The following is a 21554-nucleotide window of genomic DNA, read 5'->3' on the forward strand; positions in this document are numbered from 1 at the left end:
TGTTCTTTTGGGACTCCTAACAGTGGAAGTGAGGTGTGTCTCTGACTCTTTTGCCTGCTCTCGGGATCCTTTTCCTCCTACTGGGTTGCCTTGTCTAGCTTTGATGTGAAGGTTTGTGACTACTCTTATTGTAACTGATTATGCTGTTTGGCTGATATGCCTGGGAGGCCTGATCTTTTCTGAAGGAAAGTGGAGAAAAAGTGGATCTGGGGAAGAAAAGAGGTAGAGGAGAATGGGGGGGGGGGAGTAGAGGGAGGGGAATGGGATGTAATATATGACAGAAGAATAAAATAAAACATATTGAAATACATTTTAATTAGTATAGAATTACCTCACTTTCTCCCTTCTCTTTCCTCCTTCCAGTTCTTCTCAGGTACCATCCCCACAGCATTTCTCAAATTGATCATCTTTTTCTTTTCTTATTGTTACATACATATGTATGCATATCTATGTATGTATGAGCAAATATGTAAATACAACCTGTTGCCAGCCATGTTGAAGTTACGATGCCCATTAGGCATGTAAGGAGAGATGATTTAAAGAGTGATTGAAGAGCCTGGTGTGGTGGCTCACAACTTTACTTCCAGTACTCAGGAGACCGAGGCATGTTCAAGGCCAGAAAGGGCTATATAGTACCATCTTGGCTCAAAATCTGGAGGGAAAAACAAAAAATGAAAAGGAAGCCAGATTGGAGTTTGGTTCAAAAGAGAAGTGAAGTATCATCTAGGACGTATTCTTGCCTCAAAGGTTGAATTTGAACCTAATAAAACCCTTAGGTGTAATTTTTACTCTACGGAAAACGTGGAGGTTAGAAATAAGTTTTCAACTTGAGAAAGCAAAATCTAAAGGCCATGAAAGGCCCACTTCTTTTGTGGGCTTAGTCTGGGCCTAACAACCTAATCGGTGCATGAAACAATTCACGGAAAAGCACAAAAATCCTATATAACATTGCATGGAGGAGTCTTCATAAAGACAATGAAATCCAAAGAAATGACCAAGGTATTAATGCATTTTAGACTGAAGATCAGTAAGCTTGTGGAGGAGTGACAGAACAGGGTAGTAAGTCCCAGAGATGCTAGTTACTATTCTACTATTACTAACTAATATATTGAGCTGCGGAGGTAAAGCTAGTGGAAGAGCTGGTTCCTTTAGATCCTTGCAGCCCCAGTGAGAGTGACATCCACCCTCAAGGAATGGTTTTGCTGTTACTGTTTTTGTTTGCAAGGAGCTAGGGGTTGAACTCAGGGCCTCAGTCATGTCAGAAAGTTAAGCAAATGCTTTACCACCGAACTGTACTCTTAACTCCCAAGAGAACCTTTTGTTTTTGGAGACCAGGTCTCGGTGGATGGCTCTGTCTAGTCTAGCAGATAGCCAGGGTGGCCAAGAACTCGCAGTCCTCTTGACTCAGCCTCTGAGTGATGAATTGTAGACATAAGTCAAAAGATGCCAAAAGAAAATTTAAGGCTTGTTGCATGTAGGAAAAAGCAGACCACCTAGCCCTTTCTAAAGATCTTTGAATGATTCAGCTTGAAGTAATCAATATGCCATTTTTTTAAAAATTGAGCAAGTGAAGGCATACACATTGGATATACATCTTAAAATGATTAGAGCTTGAAATAACTTGTGTTAGAGTGTTGGGAAATTAATGGTACACAATGAACAGCTTTTCTTAGTGGATGAAGCTAGACAAAAATGTGTCTTTAGAACTTTGACGCAAATGTTTTGTTTAAAATGACTTATGGACTGTTGTTTGACATCCTCTTCCCCTAAGGTCAGTGATTCTAAGTGACCAATGGAAACAAATGCTCCAAAAATATAAAGAAGAAGAGCACACATGCACCCCCATTTGAAAGAACAGTGTGAGAAAATCAACCTAAGAATGTCCAAATTGGGTATCCACAGACCTGCCACACCTACCTCTTCCCACCAGGCCAAAGGAATGTGAGGGTCAATCCAGAAAAGGGACATTTATGAATTTAACTTGAAATAGACAAACAATTCCTTTAATTCTGGACTAAAAAATAGATACTTACCTTAGCGTGTGTCTCTATGCCATAAATTATTAGGGATCAATTTTCATTTTAAACTGAGACACGGAATAAACTTTTGCTGGTATTATTAAATTGATCTTCCTTTGACTATTTAAAGGCTTTTCCATCCAAAGATCATACAGAACAGAGCAAGGTATCATTTTATATATAGACAACTATTACTAAAATAACATACTGTACTTTTTCCCCCCTCAAAGTTTGTAACTCCATCTTAAACCTAAAATTAGATGCTAACATAGTGATAAGTATGAAAATCAGAGGTGACTTAGGGCAGATTTGGCTAGATGTTAAGGACATTTTCACTCCAAATATTCCTTTTTTATTAATTTATTCATATTACATCTCAATTGTTAGTCCATCCCTTGTATCCTCCTATTCCTCCCCCCTCTTGCTTCCCCCCTACTCCCCTCCCCTATGTCTGTGACTGAGGGAGCCCTCCTCCTCTTATATATGCTCATAGGGTATCGAGTCTCTTCTTGGTAACCTGCTATCCTTCCTCTGAGTGCCACCAGGCCTCCCTATCCAGGGAACATGTCAGAAATGGGGCACCAGAGTTTGTGTGAAAGTCAGATCTCACTTTCTACTCAACGGTGGAGAATGTCCTGTCCATCAGCTAGGTCTGGGTAGGGGTTCGAAGTTTACTGCCTATATTTTCCTTGGCTGGTGCCATAGTCTACTCCAAATATTCTTTACCTAAACATCTCTTTGAGATCTATTACAGATTTCATCTTTATGTTACTGTTGGTTTGTTGTGCTGTTATTATGGATTCCAATTAACTTCAGGAAATGAACATCCAAAAGAAAAGCACAGAGCAGGAGTGGGATGCAGTTCTGGGTCCTGTAAACACAGTGAAAAATGAAGGTTTGGGGGAAAGAATGAAGGTTGGGTGGGAAACGCTGTGATCTTTTGTCAGATACGGGACCTAAGTTTCATTTTGAATGGATTGAAGTCACTCCCAGGTGCGTGTAACTTCTTTAGTCTCTGGGATCCACACAGTAATGAACAAAATTCTGAGGCTTTATGGCTGTGGTGAAGGACTAGACATAAACTCAGAATGCACAGTATGTCAGAAGGGCAATGGCAAATAAGAGTAGGTGTTGAGTAACATTTTAATTGGAGCAGTTCAGGAAAACCTTACTGAGGTGTTTACATGTGGGGTGAAATCTTAAAGGAAATGAGTGAATCCTAGGAAAAAGCTTTCTGCCTAGGAGAAATGGAACTGTAAAACTCAGAGGTTTTGTTTGTTTGTTTGTTTTAATATTTTAATTTTTTTTTTACTTTTGGGGAGTGTTGGGAATAACAGAGGTGAGGGATCTGTGCACACTGGGGATGCTCTACACCACTGTGCAAATGACTAGAGCACAGTGCATGAGCCACTCACTATCAGAGCCCCTCATGAGGCAGAGACGAGGGGTTGCTTCAGACAATGAGTTTGAGACCAGCCTGGGTAACCCAACAAGGCCTCTTCTTAGGGCAAGAAAACTACAATTAATGTTATTAGTATTTTTGGATTCTCAAATGAGCATGTAAGAAGAAAAAAATAAATGTTTTAGTGTTTTGAGACAGGGTATCACCTCGTTGCTCTGGCTGTCCAGAGTGCTCCTTCCTTGCCTCTGCCTTCTTGGTCCTGGGATTGCAGAGGTGCTCCACCACACCCAAGTAAGGGCCCGCCTACTTTAATTCTGGGCTCAGCAGGCTTTGTCTTCAACTTGCTTTTGGCAGTAGCTTGTCATTAGTTCTGTGGACAGCATCTGTATGCATTACGCACCAAGGAATGTTGGTATCTAATCAGCCTCTGACCAGGACATCGCAGCTGCTTCTTGTGAGGAGTTATTCTGAGATAAGGGTCTTTTCCTCAGGACGTCTCATCAGCACATCCTGGGAGGTGACTTCAGAATTCATCCTTTCGGTACGGGAACAATCCATCTTGAAATTTATCTTATGTACGTCATGATCTATGTCACTTGTTCTCCAGGGCACGGAGCATCTGTCTTCTACACTGCTGCTCTGCTTTCAAAAATATCTGAGAACAATGTCTCATCAACGTGTTTCTTCTTGCCGCTCTGAGGGTCAGGATTCTCAAGTGGCATCCTTTGTCTTAGAAGGTGCCCTGTAGCCCTGGTCTCAGGCACAACTTTGCTGGCAGACATAAGTGTTCCAAATCTTTGAGGGTGATGCTCAGAAGAAAGCACTGAAAACAATTAAACGGGGCACTGGATTCTAAAAACAAACAAACAAACAAACATCAGCAAACACCACTTTTGTTAGCTTCTTTGACGTCTCCACAGTTTCCACTTTCACTTGCTCTTCTTGCCTCAGTCTCTCTTTGATTGCACTTCTTTTTATGGCAGCTAGACGATTTCTGATTTTCCACCCAGAGTTCACAAGTTTAATCAGATTGCTGAGTTTTTGGCTTGCATCATTTAGCATCATCAGGAATGTCCAGTCCCATCATCTTCCTGTCCTACTCAGGCCAGTGAAGTTAAATTGTCAGTTTCTGATTGGAGGATTTTTTTTTTTAATGAACTATGGCTCATCACACTAGCTGATGTATCAGACTCTCAGCTACTCAAGCTATGTAACTTTTTTTCATTGAAAAGCTATTCGCACTTGTAGTAGTAGCTTCCTTTTTATTTAAGCCGTGTTTATTACAAGATGTTAGAAAAACCAAAGCACGTTGTAATTGATTGTTTCTGTGCTGTGTTGATAGGATAAGTTATAAATTTTTGTACCAAGATTTCACTTGCTGAATCTTGAGTTGTAGTGGATTTAAAGGGTCCCAGCAAAAACTGGCTGTCAATGAAGCATTGTCACTTCCGGAACGCATAGGTGTCTCGGGTCTTCAGAACACATGGCGGCTGAACAATAAAATGCTTAGGTGAAAAGGAACTATTTCTTTCCCTTTAGCAGGAATGGTCTTAAGTAAGCTTTCCATTTCTGGGAAGACTCCCCTGGATCCATTCCACTGTTACACTGGTGTGTGAATCCAAATTATTTTTTTTTTCACCGTAAACTTTAGAAGAACTGACCATGTTGGACTTGACTTGTAACTTTTGGTCAAGTTGCCCCTACTTGGTGCCACTCTTTCTGATTCATTGTCATTAGCAACTCTTGTGACTGACTCTCTTGTAGCAGATGAGACTATGTGTGTATATATGCAGTATGTATGTATGTATGTATATATGTATGTATGTATGTATGTATACACATATATGTTCTTTACCATTTGCTCTTGATTGTGGGCATACTATGACTAGCTGCTTCAAGTTCCCACCACAATGAAGGACCGTAACCTATAATTGTAAACCACATAAACCCTTATCCTCTTAAATTGTTGGATGTTTTGTCAGAGGAAACTGAAGTGACATAACTGTCTTCTGTTCTATAGGCCTACTGCTCTATCACCGAGCTAACAGCATATTCTTAATTGCTTTGTCTTCGAAATGTGTTCAGTATTTGCTTATGTAAAACTCCAAGTTCTGTTTTTCTTCTAGATGGTCTTAAACTTTCTTGAAGTGTTTCCTTCTACATGTCTTAGTTAGGGTTTCTATTTCTGCAAAAGACCACCATGACCAAAAAGCAAGCTAGGGAGGGAAGGGTTTCTTTGGGTGACATTTCTTTGGGTGACATTTATGATTTCTGTTCATCATTGAAGGAAGTCAGGACAGGAACTCAGATATGGCAGGGACCTGAAAGGCAGAGGCCGCGGAGGGGTGCTGCTTACTGCTTTGCTCCTCTTGGCTTGCTCAGCCTGTTTTCTTGTAGAAACCAGAGCCATCAGCTCAGGGATAACACCACCCATATTAAGCACCCATATTAAGGCCCTCTCTCCTATCAATCACTAATTAAGAAAATGCCTTACAGCTGGATCCTATGGAGACGTTTTCTTAATTAAGGTTCCCTCCTTTCAGATAACTTCAGCTTCTGTCAAGTTGACTAGCCATCATACAACATAAACTTTCAGACTTCAGTTTTTGACAGAAGCTTCTGGGATACAGACCGACTTGGGAACAAGCAAAGCCTTCACAACATTAATATTTTCACTAAGATAGAGAATAAATATTTCTTTTTCTGTTTTTTGGTTTTAGAGACAAGGTTTCTCTGTGTAACCTTGCCTCTCTGACCTTCAACTTAAAGAAATCCACCTGCCTCTGGCTCCCAGGTGCTGGAATTACAGGAGTGCACCGCTGTACCTGGCTGCTCCTTTTGATATTTTTAATTTGCATTGTAAGGGCCTTGCAAATCATTATTAGCTTTTTTCTACCATGTTATTGCATTATTTTGCCAGATGATACCTATTGCTTGAGGGGCGGCACTATAGTGGTACATTTCACTATTTCAAAGGATGACTTCCTTCATATTTCATCATTGAGTTGGGTGCTTGAATAGTTTTGTATGAGTGCAGCACAGTCTATGTAGATAAAAAGGAAGTTTTATTCTGTTTCCTAAACAATTGGATTTTAGTAAACATGAATAAGCACCAATTTTACCACATGCAGTTTGTTTATTAATATGATCCTGTTACAGTACATTTTTATTATTATGTGATCAATTGACTTCTGATGTTTTATGGTTTATCTTTTTGCTTCTAAAGATCATTTATTTTTTATAGCTGTAGAGTCTGGGACGTCCAAGATCAAGAGTCCTGAAGATTATTAATGATACTTTTCCTGTTGTGTTTTCAAGTAGTAGAAGAGACCCAGAAACTCTCTGGGACCCCTTTATAAGGCTTGTTTGTTGTCTTCTGGATATTAAATCAGCTTTAAGATATCTTTCCTGAATCTATCCTAACTTGGCTGTGTTATATTGTTATTTTGTTGTCATCTTTGTTTTGAGGTAGGGTCTTGCTAAATTGCCTATACTGCCCTTGGACTCTCAGCTGTTATTCTGCCTTAGCTTTTTGTATTGTTATATTTATAGATGGCTGGATCAATTGTGTTTGGTGAATATGTCAATGTTTGTGAATTCTATATAGTCAAAGATGACCAGTAACATCTTTGAAGTTCAGTAAATTTGACTTATGGCTCATTATAAGCAAGGGAGCACTGTGACCATTGGGCATCTCATTAAGAGGCAGTCAAGAGCTGGTGTGGTAGTTAACAGCTGTGATGCCAGAAGTCATGAAGGCAGAAGAAACTAAAGATCAGATTTAACTACACAGCAAGTTCAAATCCAGACTGGGTTATATAAGATGAGAAATAAGGAGTCAAGTGTATGTAATCCCAACTACTTGAGAGGCAGTGGTTAAGAGGGACACATGTTAGAAGACCGCCAAAGCAACTGTCTTTGTAAAAAATTAGTTTATTTTATGTGTATGTATGTTTTTCTTACATAGATATCTGTGCACACAGTTCCCTTGAGGGATAGAAGAATGTGTTGGGTACTCTGGAACTGAAGTTACAAATGGTTGCTATCTTCTATGCGGGTGCTGGGAATAGAACCGGAATCCTTTGGAAGAGTAGCCAGTGCTTCTAACCACCGAGCCATCCTTCCACCCTCTGAAAAACTCCTTTAGAGGGGAAAGAGAGCTTTGAAAGTGAAAGCTGGAGATTATGAGGGAATTATGAAATGAGTTGCTATTTTCTAGGAGAATTTAAAGAAGTAGTGTTTCCCTTCAACCACACTGCCAGGAACTGAAGATGTTCAATAATTGAATATCTTAATAAATCTTATACCAGAGATGGAAAGAGCACATCGAAGCCTGAGTTGTAACTGGTGAGAACTTCAGTGCCCACAATGAGAAGACATTTAGTTGTTTTTATGATTTGAGCATTGACCTTGTCTTCAAGTCAGTGTTCAGACCAAAACAAGACCAAGTTATAAACTTGTCTTGATTCATCGTAGTCACACAGTGACCTTTCAGGCTCTTGGTTTTCTGAGAAGTGGCTTAGGTTTCACAGGACAACATGGAGGCTTTTCTGGAGTACTGTCAAAATCTGGTGGTTAGGGCCAGGCATATCCTAGGGGTCAAGGACTGCTCACTTATGGCTCCTTATCTATATTGATGAGGAAAACGGTCATGTAGTTTTTTGTTTTTGTTCTTTTCAGAGTCTGGCATCAAACTTACATTGGTCTCATAAAAAAAACGTTAGAAAATTCAGCATCTTCCTCCATTCTGTAGAAAACTTTGTAAAGCATTTGCATAATTTATTCTTTTTAAAATACAATTTTTAAAAAATTGTATGTGTATAGCTGTTTTGTTTGCATGTATGTCTCTACACCATGGGTGTGTGCCTGATGTCGGAAGAGGCTGGAAGAGGGCACCAGAGGCCCTGGAACTGAAGTTATTGATGATTGTTAGCCTCCCTGTGGGTGCTGGGAATTGAGTCCAGGTCATCTGAGCAGCCAGTGCTCTTAACTGCTGAGCCATATCTCTTGCCTCTTTTAACATTTACTCTTGAGTGTTTGAGGAGAATCCCCCACTCAAGTCATCTAGTTGCTGACAAGGGCACTCTCCGTAGCAAAACTTTAGTCAGGCTGTTCTGAAACTTCTTTATGTTGAACCGTGACCTCGGTCCTTATCTTTGCTGGTCCTGGTAGACCAGTTGTATCAAATTCTCACTAAACTGATTTAGAGAGAGAACCTTCCACCTTTGGTATGTCTGCCCATTCCCCCCCCCCCTCTTTGATATCTGATCAATTTGCTTGTCTTCCATTTTGTGATGAATCACCCTTTTAACAAGTCTTGTTATTGAAATAGTCCTGTAGCAAGACCACCCTCCCATTCTTGTCATCCTCCCTTAATGATTTCCACGTGCCTATGCTCATTATCCCTATGTAACTTTTCTTGTAAACAATGCAATTCCTCTCATCTTTTTTTCAACTATTTTTAAAGATATTCTTTTCTAATGTCTTAGGCTATTTTAATTTTTTTTCTGGACATTAAAACAAACAAACAACCGACCTAATACACTAAGTTCCTTACATCTTGTAAGACCATGCTGAGTCCTTAACACAGTTTAGATCCATATAACCCTCTTTCCTGCTGGTATTTTTGGGATACAGTTGAATTGCCTACATATTTAGATATTCACAAGGTGCTATTTCTGTTTTTGTATAATTAATATTCATTTAGATTTCCACTGTTCATAATTCTTAATTGCATTTTGTGTTGTATTCTTCTATCATTCACATTGGGGGAAACACTGCCAAGTGTCAGATTTAGAATTCCTCTTCCCTCTTCTCAAGGCCACTTTAATAAAGACGTCTTCCTGGCCCTATAAAGTCACTTGACACTTTGCTGGATATACTACCTCTTCATATTTTCTACCCAGTTTCTTAGTCTCTAGCTCAGTATTTTTTTAAAATTTAAATTTTATTAATTTATTCAGATTACAACTAAATTGTTATCCCATCACTTGTATCCTCTCATTCCTTCCTCCCTACTACTTTTAACCTATTCCCTTCCCCTAAATCTATGACCAAGAGCGACCTCCTCCCCCACTATATGGTCATAGGCTATCAAGTCTCATCTTGGTAGTCTGCTTATTCTTTCTTTGTCTAGCTCAGTATTAAGAAATTACATGGGCTAGAGAGATGGCTCAGAGGTTAAGAGATTAAGAGCACTGCCTTGTTTTCCAAAGGTTCTGAGTTATATTCCCAGCAACTACATGGTGGCTCACAACCACCTGTAAAGAGGTCTGGTGCGGTGCCCTCTTTTGGTTGTGCGGCATGCAGGCAGAACACACTACACACAATAAATAAATAAATCTTAAAAAAAAAAAGGAATTATACCTATCCAGAAGGTGAACTTGAAGATGGGTCCACTTTGAACATTTCTCTTCCTTCTTGGATCTAGTTCTTAAATTTCACCTGCTTGGCTTTGGCATTTCTCCCCTGCTTTTGGTTGGGTAGTTATTTGTTCCAATTTGAAATGTTCCCTCCTGGGGGAAACTGAGGAAATTTCCTAGGCCCAGGAAGCTTATGAAATTTACAAGACTCAGGGTATAGAGTCAGGTCATAGACTCCTAGAGGTATAAGGCACAATGTCCCTCCTTCAGTTGTGTCTTAATTAATATTTTATTGCTTTGAAGAGACACCATGATTAAGGCAGCATGTAAAAGAAACAAATTGAACTGGGGACTTGCTTACAGATTTAGGCCATCATGGTGGGGATCATGGCAGCAGATGGGCAGTCATGGCACTGAAGTGGGACCTACCATCTTAAAGATGAAGGTAGAGAGAGTAGGGGTGGTGGGGAGGGAAGCCTGGGCCTGGTGTGGGTTTGGAAACCTCCAAACTCATTCCCAGTGACACATCTCCTTCTTCAAGGCCACACCTTCCAATCCTTCTTAAGCAGTCACACCAACTAGGAACCAAAAAAATCAAATATATGAAGCCACGGGGACCACTCCCATCCAAACCACTTAAATTGCATAAGCAGTAAGCAACTGCTAGAGTAGAGGACCATCTCCAGTGAGGCTGTCTTCTAGTTGAGGAGAGGGATTCAGGCAGGAAGCCTTTGGAAGTCAGCTCCATGCTGCATCAGTCTTTCCCATGATGCTATCTCTGAGTCATGCGTGGTCCTCTAACCTCAGTAAACGCACTGCTCTGCCAAGCTTGTCTTAGTGGAATCATCTCTGGCACCACAGGGTGAATACACATCTACGCATATCTCAAAAAAAAAGCCACCCAATACCTTTAGTGAATTTTTAAAGTGTTTCTGTTTATATTTTAAGATTATTTCATCATAGCCAGAACAAAAAAAAATCCTGTAGTTAGGCTTTTCACCATGTATTCTCTGACATACGGGGAGCCTTTGGTCATCCAAGAAGCAAACCTCATCTGTGTGAGGAGTCCATGTGTGAGCAGTAACAGCAGGATGCTTTGGACTGTGAAGCCTCTGCCAATTCCAGGCTCTCTCCTGATTTAGCTACAGTGGGAGAGGGAGCACTTTGCTTCCACTGAGAATTTAGGGTTCTAGGAAGGGCCTCCAGCCCTTCACATACCCAGCCTCACAGCCCAGACACATACCTTGTGTCTTTTCCCCCACAGGCCTGCTACCAGAGCCGGAAATCAGGAACAATCTCTACAGATTGAGGATGTTAACAAATTTCAGGACTCTGTGATCCTGGCTTTGGCTGAGATCTGGCTTTGGTTAATGATATTCAATTTATCCTTAGGAGCAAGAATGGGCTGCTTGGAGATGCTTGTCATGACAGGAACACAGAAGTAGAAAAGGGAAAAACAATCTACCTGTATTAAGGCCTTGCCTCATCAGTGTCTAGAGTCTCGGGCTATGGATGCTCCTCCTTACCCCCCACAGTGGGGACTGGGCTCTCTGAGCCTCCTCTTCTACATGGACCAGGAATCTGTACAAATGTGCAGACAGATAACTATAGTGTTAGCCAATAACATTTTCAGTTGACTTCTCCCCTCTACCACTGTCTTCTAGGCAGTAAGAATGGACTAGAAGAGGTGAGGTAATAGGAATAATGACCACATTTGGTACCCCTTTGATCTGTGGGGTCTTCTCTTCCTAGCCATTTGTAAAGAGTGCAGCTCTTTTGAAGCATCCCTTACTCCCAGAGCGTGGTGTACTCTTTGGTTTATAAATATTCTCCTCCATCTGTTGCCTATTTGTGTATGGCATTCTATAAATACATTAATTGGTACCACTTTCATTTAACTGTCACTGCTGTCTTTTTTTCATGACAAGCTCATATTAAATGGGACAAAATATGATGGAATAAAATAAAACCATCCAGCAATAAGGGCCTATTTTGTCCTAAAAGGAATGCAACCCAAAGAAAAGTTCAGTCTTTTGTGGTAAGGAAAGGACAGTTTAGATTCCACAGTGATAGTTTGTGTGTTAAATCTAAGAGTAAAACTTCCTTCTTAGATGGAGGCAAGGGAAGCCCTTTGGGAGACTACTAAAAGGAGGAAGGAGGTAGAATTATCAGGAGAAGAGCTGCTTTTTGAGAATGGAATGAACCAGTTTCACATTCATTCAAATTTTCATATAGGTGGAGTTTTTAAAGATAACTTTTGTTTTGGTAACATTTCACAGACCATAATCCATATGCAGCCATTTTTGCCTTGAAAGACTAGTCATTTATCTAACAATGCAAACCCATGGGTCAAATGCCCATTTCAAGCATCTTTTAAACTTGATAGAAATTGGGCCCAACTGGCTCTGCAATGGAGAGTTTATTCTTACTAAATCTCATCTCTGTGACCTCTGAGGCTATGAGGACAACTCAAGTCCTTCAGGGGATTGGATGAAGCATTGCAGGTGATGCAGGATAACCTCCTCTCTCTAAAGGCCACGGGCAGGCAAGGCTAACTACTTCTACAAAACCTTTGAGGCAGTGCTTATTACAATGTACCAGAGCCTTGCCATGCTGACCCTAAAGATGAACTGTCATCACTGGTCATTGAAAACATTCATCTGGTTTGAATAAAATCATCCAGCAGTGCCCTTCAGGTTGGAAGGCTGCCCTGCTCTGCTCTGCCAGCTGCTGCTCCCATTTCATCCCAGAGTCTTTGTGATGCAAAAGAAATCCCAGGACATATCCTTTCCCCTTCAGTCTTTCCCTCACTACTCCCACTTTCTTCTTCAGTCCTTAATACCTTAGTAGCAATCTGAGTTCAGGACACTAGACTCATAGGTAGAACTTTCCTATTTATTATAAAAGATACCTTATTTATTGTAAAAGTAACCAGTCAAACACTGTCTGGCCTCTTTCCCTTTATTTCTGGGGATCAGGTGCAGGGTCTGGCTTTGGGAATGTGTAGGCTGGGTTTGGTCCTCAAGAATAATTACATAGATGCTAAAATGAATGAAGGGTCTAGAAACATGAATTATTTATCTAAAGAATGTAGGAAGAACAGAGCCATAAGACTGAACAGAGTTCACTCGGCCAACCAATATTTATCTTGTAGAGATTTTCATCACTGCCTTACAATTTGTGCCAGTAGAATCCTAAATATGTCTCTATATGCTTTCTTGCATTTGTTCAGTAATTTTCCCTTCCCCTCTTTCAGTGTCACAATCTCTCAGTCTCCCCCAAACTTTCCTTCTCTTTCTTCTTCCTTTTATCCCACCTCCTCTTGTTTGGTAACTGTATGTTAACTATATATATTAACTGTATATTATTTCGGAAGATACAAAATAAATGCAGTGAGAGTGAATGTAATATATATTGGATAAGAAAGGAAATAAATTTGAACTGAAGCTTAGATTCTATTTCTAGGTTACTAAATAGGGACCTATCAAAAAATACGCTATGGAAGAGAAAAACAATCTGATTTATTTGTTGGATGTAGTTTGTTTAAATGAAGTTGCAGAAATTCTCCTGTTCTAAACTCATTTGAGTTTTTTTTTCTTTTGTGTGGCTGCATATTAGTAGTTATGTCCTTAAAATGCAAGTTTTCAGGCTGACATAGTCATGTATACCTATGGAAGGCTGAAGCATGACTGGTGAATTTGAGCCAGCTTGGGCTACACCATGAAACAGCATTTCAAAAACAAGTGACAAAAATAAGTAACCAGTGCTGTAGTTCTGAACACATAAACCCTCTGGAAAGATATATGACAGCTGGCCCTTGCAATTTTTTTAAAAAAGGCCTTCAAATTTGATCACTGTACAAGATAATAAAAGTTGAAATATTTTAATCATTCTTCTCATGATTAAATTATATTGAGAGAGTGCTACAAGAATGAAAACTTTGAGATTCTCTGGCCTGAAAAAAAAAATCCATGCTGTTCATACTTGGAGTCCATTAGCAGTAAGTCCAGGTAGTCACATGCCACAGCTAGTGGGCTGACCCAGTCGGGACCACAAGGAAGCCACTGCAGAGTGGTGGACGTGTCCTTCTGGTCAACCACAGTGGCCTCCCAGCTTGCGGCGGGAAAATCTACAGCGTGGAAAGGAAGAGTTTTGAGCCAGACCTTTGTGCCTTGACTGAGGATGGAAACATGAATGGGAGTGTTTTTTTTTTTAAATTCCTTATAACTGTTTTCTTAGCGGGTAATACTTCACATCTTAAAACATCACTGGAAATGGGAAAATGCAATCTGTGCTCTCTATTCATGCCTGGGTGGGCTCTGGCTGGGTGCTGCGATGTTTGCCCATGTTGGTTATGTCAGGTGTGGTTTGAATTGTTCATATCCTTACTGTAAAATCTTAGACATAAGTCCCATCATTTGTCTGGTTTCGGTGTTCAACCTCAGAACATTTGACTCCAGTATTCCAGCCAGCCTCAGAGATTCAGAGTGCCAGATACGGACCTGCTCCGAGGGTGGGCTCCCTGCCTTCCAAACTCTGCTCAGTGGATATTGCCAGCAAACTTAGCCAGCAGGAGCAGTTCTCTACTTAGAAGTGAAAAAACTAAAAATCAATGGATGTCTCACTTCTTTTATCAAGCTTTCAGGCTATGAAAGTTCCGTTTTACATTAAGCTTAGAACACAGCTGTATTTGTGTATGTACATATGCACCGAACTTAAGCCTCACCAACCCTCAGCTGGGTTTATGTTTGGTGAAGATTTTTCCTTCATTGTGTAGGCTGCCATTTTGTCCTTTTAATGGTGTCCTTTACCTTGCACAAGCTTTTCAGTTTCATGATGTCCCATTTATTAATTGTTGATTTCAGTGCCTGAGCTGTTGGTGTTTTGTTCAGGAAGTTGTGTCTTGTTCCAATGAGTTCCAGGCTCTTCCTCAATTCCTCTTCTATTAGATTTAGTGTATCTAGTTTTATGTTGAGATTTTTGATCCACTTGGACTTGAGTTTTGTACAGGGTGATAAATATTGATTTATTTGCATTCTTCTACACACAGACATCCAGTTAGACCAGCACCATTTGTGGAAGATGGTTTCTTTTTTCCATTGTATGGTTTTGGTTCCTTTGTCAAATATCAAGGGTTAGTAGGTATGTGGGTTTATTTCTGGGTCTTTGATTCAATTCCAGTGATCCACAAGTTTGTTTCTCTGTAAGTACCATGCTGTTTGCTCTGTAGTACAGTTTGAAATCAGGGATGGTGATACCTCCAGAAAGTTCTTTTACTGTACATGATTGTTTTAGCTATCTTGAGTATTTTGTTTTTCCATATGAAGTTGAGGATTATTCTTTCAAGGTCTGAACCTTGCATTGAATCTGTAGCTTGCTTTTGGTAAGATGTCCATTTTTATTATGTTAATCCTACCAATCCATGAGCATGGGAGATCGTTCCATCTTCTGATATCTTTTTCAATTTCGTTCTTCAAACTCTTGAAATTTTGTCACACAGGTCTTTCACTCGCTTGATTAGAGTTACACAAAGATATTTTATATTATTGTGAAGGGTGTTTTTTCCCTAATTTATTTTCAGCCCATTTATTTTTTTGTATGTAAAAAGGATATTGCTTTTTAGTTAATATATAAAGAACTCAAAAAACTAGAAGTAAACAAACTAAATTACTAAATTAAAAATTGGTACAGATCTAAACAGAATTCTCAACAGAGGAATTCCTAATGGTCAAGAAACACTTAAAGAAATGATCAACATCCTTAGTAATACAAATCAAAATGATTCTGAGATTCCATCTTACACCTTTAAGAATGGCTAAGATTAAAAAAACCTCAAGTGACAGTACATGCAGGTGAGGATGTGGAGCAAGGGGAATATTCTTCCATTTATGGCGGGAGTGCAAACTTGCAAACCCACTTTGGGAATCAATCTGGTGGGTTGTCAGTAAATGGGAATAGTTCTACCTCAAGACCCAGCATCATATACCCAAAAGATGCTCTACCATACCACAAACACATTTGTTCAACTATTTTCATATCCACTTTATTCATAATAGCCAGAAACTAGAAACAATCTAGATGTTCCTCAACTGAATAATGGATAAAGAAAATGTGGAACATTTATACAATAGAGTATTACTTGGCTATTAAAAACAAATGACATCATGAAAATTTCAGGCAAACAGATGGAACTAGAGATCATTCTGAGTGAGCTAAACCAGACCGAGAAAGACAAACATGGTATGTACTCACTTACAAGTTGGTATTAGCCATGAAGTACAGGATAACCATGTTACAGTCGGCAAGACCCAAAGAAGCTAAGTAACAAGGAAGGCCCAAAGTGGGATGCTTGAAACTCACTCAGGATGAGAACTTGAACTGACATCAGGGATGAATGGAGGAAACTGCTTGGAGGAAGGAGTAGAGAGGGGAGTAGGAGGTATCAAACGGGAGAGGACAGAGGGAGAGAGTACTGGGAAATAACTGGAATCAATGGGGCGAGGCATCTCTGAGGTGAGCCAGAAACCTAGGACAATGGAAACTCCTGGGAATCTATGAGGATATGGAACCTAAAACAGCCATCTCCTGTAACCAGAAGAGACTTTCTTTCTTTTCTTTTTCTTTCTTTCTTTCTTTCTTTCTTTCTTTCTTTCTTTCTTCCTTCCTTCCTTCCTTTCTTTCTTTCTGTGTAGATTTATTTATTTATTTATTTATTTATTTATTTATTTATTATGTATACAGTGTTGTACCTGCATGTACACCTGCAGGCCAGAAGAGGGCACCAGATCACATGACAGATGGTTGTGAGCCACCATATGGTTGCTGGGAATTGAACTCAGGACCTCTGGAAGAGCAGTCAAGTGCTCTTAACCTCTGAGCTATCTCTCCAGCCCCCAGAAGAGACTTTCAATGGAAGGACTGGGACAACAACCCAACCCCAAAACCTTCGACCCACAATTGTCCTATCTACAAGATGTGCAGGGATAAAAATGTAGCAGAAATTGAGGGAATGTCCAACCAATGACTGGCCCAGCTTGAGATGCATGCCATGAGAGAGAACCCATCCTCGATCCTATTAATGATAGGAACCTGTGATGACTGTCATCTGAGAGGCTTCTCTCAGTAGCTGATGGCAACAGATGCAGAGACCCACGGCCAAACATTAAATGGAGCTTGGGTGTCCACAGATGTCAGAGGAGGGTATCAAATGCCTTAGAACTGAAGTCACAGATTGTCGTGAGCTAACTTGTGGGGGCTGGGAACAGAAATCAGGTCCTCTGCAATAGCAACATGTGCTCCTTATGGCTAAGCTGTCTCTCCATCCCCACACTTTAATATTTAGTGTAAACTGCTATAATTACTTCTAGAAAGTAAATCCAGCTGTGTAGCAGCACCACAAATGTTTACAATGCAAAAAGCATTTAGGCACTGAATACTCTGTTGCCTGCAGGTGTACTGCAAGTGTACTGCAGGTGTATAGCAGCTATACTGAAGGGATACTGCAGGTGTACTGCAGGTGTACCACAGCTGTACTGATGGTGTGCTGAATGTGTACTGCAGGTGTACTGAGTCCACCAGTATGTGTCACCCTCCTCCTGGTATGTATTCTTTCACATGATACAAACAGACACAGGGATGCCTGGGTTTATTTATCCATTTATTATTAAACTGATACTTTCCAAAGATGATTTTTTTATTCTCAGACATGGGATAGGTTAAGAAGGAAGGCATTTTCAGGTACAATTGGAAAGTGAAAGAATGGGTTCTGGGAATAGGGACTTTCTCAGAGCTCACACCTCAGAGAAGTCAGTAGTCAGCAGCAGTGCCAAACAGAGAGAACCTTGATCATCTGGAGTAATGTCCAGACATGGTATTCATTTGTGTTCTGGCTGGCTCTGGCCAACATACTAACCAAGCTCAGAGAAGAAATTAATCTCTGTTTTTCCCTGCCATATTAGTGGTGTTCCATTGGGTGTTCAAAAGCAACTTTCAAAGGAGAAGGTGATTAGGTCTGTAGTTTTGTTGATTTTGGGGTTTCCAGAGTCTGGACTTCGTTATTAAAGGCTGTCTACTGAGGGCTTTGACCACAAAGATTTAGTATCGTGTTTTTAAGAGAAAGTCAAAACCAGGGTTAATGAGAGTTAAAAGTCTTTGGGTCTCCCTGTAGGTCTCCTGTACAGACACTTGTTTTGTAGCCGTCTCTTGCCTGGGTGTGCCAGGTCTTTACAGAGCAGCTCAACCAGAGGGAAAGCAAAATAAACATAAGCAGTGGCCATCACAGCCTACAGCCTCCCTTTTTCCAGCAAGTCTTTTTTTCCTCATTAAAACTGAGTCTGTGTTTGACAGTTTGAATCATCCCAGAAGGCGGAACCTTGTTTTTGCTTAAGTCACATGTCCTCCACCTGTGTTGTCTTGGGGGAAGCCCTGCACATCTTCTCATTTCCCTAGCTTAGGTATCCTATTTTTCAGCCTCTGTTGGGCATGTTGGAGCCAGCATGGGCTCAGTTCCCAAGGGTCGAGACAGGTGCTATACTCAGGAATGATACAAAGGTGTTACCCCATGGGCTCTCAGGAGACCTGATGCCGACTCTAGTGAGTGGGAAGCTGCAGTGGGCTTGTCTAGACATCAGACGTCAGATCCCATTAAATGCTCCTAAAACCCGCAGAGCTTAGTCACGCAGCAAAAGGAAATACAGAGATTCTTGAAGGAGCTTAGAGAAGTTGACTCACCGGAATGTGTGTCCTGCCACTGCTGACATGTGGATGCCATAATATATCTTTGGATAGTCTTGGGATGCTCCTCTGGCTTTGTGTCCCCAAATGGCCACCGTCTACCCTCCTATCTTCTTAAGAGTTGGCCCTGATGATCAGATTTCCTCTTTCCTCTATAAGTAGACTCCTAAAATGCTTTGTGTCCTCGAGCCATGCTTTCTCCTATTTTGGAAGACATAACTCTTTCCATCTATCCTCCTTTTCATAGCCTCTGGATCTTTGTTTCAGCCTTAAGGGTGTCCCAGTAACACCCACAGAACTTGCTAAGGATAAATTACTGGGCCTCAACCCCAGACTTTGCATTTCTAGCAAGTTCCCAGGTATTACTGATGTCTGGGACCCAGCATGAGAACCACCATTCTGAAGCAAACCCCCGCTGGTTTTCCTTATTCTTTACTCAGTCACTGCCTGATCTAAATCTACTTGCATGCTGTCCCCCTTTCATCTTCCACATGTCAGTTTCCATGGGAACTTCGTGCTCTGTCTTACTTGAGTCCTTGGGTCATCTGGCCATATCCTCTGTTATTCTCTTTGGCTTTCATGACAGCACTGCCTCTCAAGCTGTGTTCTTCCTTGCTGGTTGGTTCTTATAGGCTCCTCTTCAACTTCTACTTACCATGAATTTCTTTCTTCTGCCCCTCCTTCTGGTCTTCCTGGACTGACTCCCTCCATTGACACCTCAACCCCACACAAACTGAACTTCCCAGCACAGCTTCTCCTCTGCTCCATGCCTCCATAGTTAGACTCATGTAGTTGGACATGTCTCTAAACCACTGCAAAGGTCTCCACTACTGCGACCTTCCTACTGCAGCCGCCCTTTAATACAGCTTATGTTGTCATGATGCCCAACCACAAAATTATTTTCGTTGCTATTTCATAAATGTAATTTTGCTGCAGTTATGAATTGTAATGTTAATCTCCGTGTTTTCTTGATGGTCTCAGGTGATCTCTGTGAAAGAGTTGCTCAATCTCTAAAGGGGTCACGACCCACAGGTTGAGAGCCACTGCTCTAAATGGATCTATTAAGTTTATTCCTAAGCCATTCTCTCTTCTTTCTTATTTCTGTGAATGGTGCCCAGCTTCCCCTGAACTCATAATCTTTGTGCCCTTCTTATTTCTCTTTCCCAACCTGTCCTTCTCATGTTTAATTCATCGCCAAAACACCTCTGATAGGGTTCCTTTTATTTTTTAGTGCTTATGCCTTCTCTCACTGCTGTCCTGACCTTTAAATGACTGTAGGTGGGTTGGCCGTTCATGGAGATTGGCTTTCTTGTGTCTGATGGGCACTTCTAAAATGTAGGGGGCTCAGCATTGAGATGGGTCCGTGGTTAAAAGCACTTGCTGCTTTTGCAGAGGAACTGAGTTTGGCTCCCAGCACCCATATGGCAGCCAATTGTAACTCCAGTTTGTTGCTGATATTATCCTGACATCAACCAGGAGAAGGAGAGGGCTGTTTTATTCTTGCTCCCCTTGTGACATCTACTGACACCGTGTGGAAATGTGTTTACGTTGAACATTGTGACAGATTTGCTTCCCTGTCCCTTCAGATACAGCTGAGGGAAAGAGGAGATCTCATCTGCACTAGTTAGGAATGGAAATCCAGGACACCATAAGGCTTCCATTGGCACTGTGAAGGTGAAGAGACTCAGTCTTGCCATTGAGAATCTGGGTTATGTCTTCAATCATAATTTTTATTTTTGACTTGGAAGCTGCACTTGCTTTAGAAGTGATTCGAGTGTGTCCCGTACTGTATGAGGTTTTTCCTGGGTAGATGTGATACAAATATCAAAGTAATGATTCCACCAAGGCCCAGTTTAGCAAGCCAGTGAGCTGATGGGGGTTACCTCCAGCAGTGTGGGTAAGGGAGTAATTACCTAAGCACAGACAGTTAGAAGGCAGCTTCATCACCAAAACACATAGCCTCATGGAAGCTGCCTCTGTGCGTGATGTGCAGGGAGCCCTACAGGCCAGAGAGGCTCTTCCAGGATGCCTGGGTGCTTGAAGAGCCTCCTCTTCCTCTTTTCTCCTCTTCCTAGCATTTTTATTCTGCTATAACCTTGAGGAGGAGCCATGTGTAACTTGTTGGCTTCTAGACCTTTGAGACTTATGAGTTGTTTACTTCCTGAGTCCCATGAGCCTCTCTGCTTCTTTCCTAGGGAATGTTTCAACTTAAAACTTCTTGATCCTTGATCCCGGAATATATCAATTTGAAAGAAAGTTCTACACAACCTTCTCCATAGGTTCACACAGACACTATTTAGGTCCATAGGGCAATGACCCTTAGAAGAGATTAATGTAGCTATGATGGGGTCCTGGTTAAGTCTTACAAAGTACATTCTTATAAAACTATTAAGTCTGGCTTCCAAATTTGTTTTCCTGCCTCATGCTGTGACTACTCCCTCTTGCGTATGCTCCTGATATTCTGATGGTATCTGCCATGAAGATTTTCTAAAAGCCTGAGACATGGGCCTCTGAGTTCAGGAACTCAGCCTTCAAAGCTGTAAGCTTAATAGAACTCATATACATATGCCTTACATATACATATATATGTCTGTGTGCTTAATAAAAGCTAATGTATATATTTATGTATATATGTGAGCTTAATAAAGTTCACACATACACACACACACACACACACACACATACACACATATACATATGTCTGTGTGTGTATACATGACATCCCAACCTCAGTATTTTGTTATAGTAGCAGAAAGACTATACAGGCGAGAACAAAGGGGCAAGTGTGTATCTAAGTCCTGTGCTTGTCCTGTGATACGTGACAAAGAGGAGGTGCTGTACTTTCTCTCTGGTTTTCCAGCTGCAGGGAGGGCAGTTGCTGTCTGGATGCTCTGTGTTGTGCTCTGTCCCTTTCTAGATTGGTCAACTAGAATGAGCAGACGTTGCTTCATTGCATTTCCGGTCTTAAGAGTTGTTGTTTGTGGCCCGCTTCCTTCTCCAACACTCCATCTGAGCTCTGTGAGAGACAAACAGGGAACC

This window comes from Acomys minous (genome assembly GCF_964271855.1).
Source record: "Acomys minous genome assembly, chromosome: 5".
NCBI lineage: Eukaryota > Metazoa > Chordata > Mammalia > Rodentia > Muridae > Acomys > Acomys minous.